The sequence below is a fragment of the Marmota monax genome, unplaced genomic scaffold (genome assembly GCF_021218885.2).
Source record: "Marmota monax isolate L192 unplaced genomic scaffold, Marmota_monax_Labrador192_F-V1.1 WCK01_AAM20220418_F8-fsc00927, whole genome shotgun sequence".
NCBI classification, from domain to species: domain Eukaryota; kingdom Metazoa; phylum Chordata; class Mammalia; order Rodentia; family Sciuridae; genus Marmota; species Marmota monax.
This window is the reverse complement of record NW_026692191.1, coordinates 73,173-76,498: the sequence shown is the minus strand read 5'-3', so window position 1 is coordinate 76,498 and position 3,326 is coordinate 73,173.

The following is a 3,326-nucleotide window of genomic DNA, read 5'->3' as shown; positions in this document are numbered from 1 at the left end:
AAATATTTGTGGATCCAGCATATTAGCCAATATTGTTTAAAGTTTTATACAACTGGGAAAAGGTCAGAAATTGGAGCCCCCAAATAAGATGCACCAAAAAAATCACATAGCTTAAGTTACAGAAGAAGGAGCTTGAAAAGAAAAGTAATAGACTGGGAGAAATATTTGCAAATCATATACTGGGTACTTGTAACCAGAATATATAAAGTATTCTTACAATTCAACAATCGCAAACATAATAACCCAATTAAAATTGGCAAAATGTAGACCTTTTTTTTTTCTTTTTTTACAAACAATTTGTGTAAAAGACTAAAGAACATATGAAGATTCTCAGTCTGACTAGTAACTGGGGAAAGCAAACTAAAAGCTGTAGACATCATTCCACTCCAATTTAAATGGCAAAACTATTTGAGAGTCACAACGTTGAACTAAATGTGTCAAGGAAACTCTTAAGACAAGTTGTCATGCACACAAAATGTGTAGACTATTTGGAAAAGAGTTTGGTTCTTCCCTAAATATTTAAATGTACACGTAGCATGTGACTCCGGATTCTCACTCCTGGAGTATTTACCCCAGAGAGGTCAAATTGGATATCCACTAGCATCTCCACACACAGTCTCCCCAAGTGGGAAGCAAATCAAGGGTACTGCACTATAGGAGCGGAGAAACTAACTGATTCAATGCAACAATAGATAAAAAGCCACAGAAGCATCAACATACATAAATACGTAAAGCAACTGCGGGGCAAAATCAGCCAAATTGAAATGATCACACTGTAGAATGCCATTTATTTTACATTTTGGTAAAGGCCAAAATAGTATGGACAGAAAATAGGTAAATATGACCCTGATCTCAGAAAAATGGGCACTAATGTTTCCAAAGGGACTTTTGGGATCACAAAAATGGTGAGTATATGTGACTGTCTGCATTTGTTTCAACCTGGAGAACTAGACATTTACAAATCAACTTAGAAATTAAATTTAATATATGTAAATTATTATTTCAGTTAAGAGAAGCATATTAAAAAATAAAAGCAATCTTGAGTCCCAACACACAAATTTCTCTTTTGAAGTTAGAGAAAGATCATCACAATTTCAGGCCAGAATAAACTGTTACTGCTAAAAGATGAGCTTCTTTGTATATTTCCTTTGTATTCACATATGTACAGATGGATCACCTCAATATTATGTCCTTAAAGGTGATAACATGCCAAGGATGAGTCCGTGTACTAAGAATGACCGTCCTCATGAGAGAAGCGTTGACTAGGGATGGGTCCTGGGATCATGTTTCTGGGACCAACAACTGCTTTCACCATATCAACAGAAGCAGCTGGGCAAGAGTTGGAGGAGGTGAGCTTCAGCCAGGGGATGATAACCAGGGAAAGACAGACCTGGGATGTGCAATGTGAGCAGAGCATGGGAATACTGCTGAGCACAGGAGGCAGAGAGCCAAAGGCCAGGCAGTGACCCAGGAGAGCAGGCGGGCTGCCCAGCACTGGGCAGCTGCTCCCAGTGCATAACAGCTGCATGGGAACTGCCCATCAGCTGGCTCTCAGCAGTCAGGATCTGGCCTCCTGGGACTCATGCGCCCTAGTAGAGGTTCAGAGTAAAGCAGGGAGAGGTACCTGAACCCGAGTGGCTCTGGGGGAGCATCTCCAGTGGGTTTAGGTTTTCTAACCCTTTTGTCTGAGACAGCATACACCTGGGGCATAAACAGGTAATCATACTCAAAATGAAGACTGAAACATTTCAAAAATATTTACTTACAAATTAATTTTAAATAAAAATTTTAAAAAATCAAATGCAAACAATACCATCTTATGAAATTATCTATATTTGCCAAAATTAAACAAAGCACAATAAGAGGAGTGGTAGCACTGTTTACACCTCCAAGTGACTTAAGTGTCTAGCTAAACAGATGTGAGATGGCTTCTCGTATCTGCCTACTTTATCTAATATGATTTGATGTGTTGTTTGTAGAAAGATATGAAGAAAGGCCACAGAGATATGTAATTAGGGGGATAAAGGCTTTTATCATCAGCGTAGCTAGTATCCAACATTTATGCTGTAGTTTTAAAAAGCCATGTCGTTTTTCTGCCCTACTGTAATTACAGCCTGGGGAAGTCGCAGGAGCAAGGTAGGCGATTTCTCATTTGCACATAAGCCAGCTGATCAGGTCCTCTCATGCTGGGATTTTCCTTTTATCTGTGTGCTTACTTATTTTCTGCCTTTCTCTGCAGAATAAAAATACATAGACAGCCCTGTCCATATTTTATGCATGGACACCACTGGGAAAGTCAGCAGGGTCAACAGCCAGGACATCTGCATCAGAGGTGGCAGACAGCCCTGCATGCTCCTCTGTGCTTGGCCTGAACATGGAGCAATGGAAGCTAATTAAAGTTTACTCATTTTCTTAAGATTATGCATTGTGTACAAAAAATCTTTTATTTTTAAAAATGTTATCTAAATATTTTAAGGTTTTTTTTCTCATATGGACTTGCATGTTATCAAATTCAGGTGACAATGCTAACTAAAACACAACAATGTCACATTGAAAATCATGGCTGAGATTGTTTTGTAAAATAGTCAGTGGCAGGGTATATATAAAGATATTAATAATCAAAATAGGTAATTTGAAGTTCTATGTGTATGAGTCTAAATCAATAGTGATAAAGAAGGAAAAAAAGACCTTTTAAGATCTGACTCTCCTTCTGTGTGTTTCCTGCCAACCAGCTGCCACTCAGCACCCCACTCTCTGTAATGTCCAAGGTCACATGTACACAGACTGTATTTCATATATTTTCAGATTTTTATTTTCTTTTTTTGTGGTTTTATTTCACTGTGTGTGCTTCTGATTTAAGTCTTGCATTGCTAGTGATCTGGTTTAGAGGGACCTGTCCAGTCCATTTAAGCTAACACAGCCGTCTATTACCTAAATTCTGGGTCACTCAGCCATATTCTTCTTTGTGGTTCTTACCAACAAATGAAATTATTTTATGAAAATTGTTTATAAGACTATGGATTCATAATTCTATTCACTGCTGTATTTTTAAACCCTGGAATGGTACTTGGAACAAAGTAAAAGTTCAAGAGGCTACATCAAATTTACTGAATAAAGAAAACATGATCTTCATATTGTCAATTGACCTTTGGACATTTTGTGCAGAACTCATAAAATTTATTATGGAAACACACTGTTGAACTATATAATCTACTTGTTAACAAAGTCTGTAAACTTTGTAACTGAAATAGTTATTCTCCTCAGGAACAATTCTGTCATAGGTTCTGCCTGACCCATATAACTTTGGACATTAGCCGTGTTTGAAA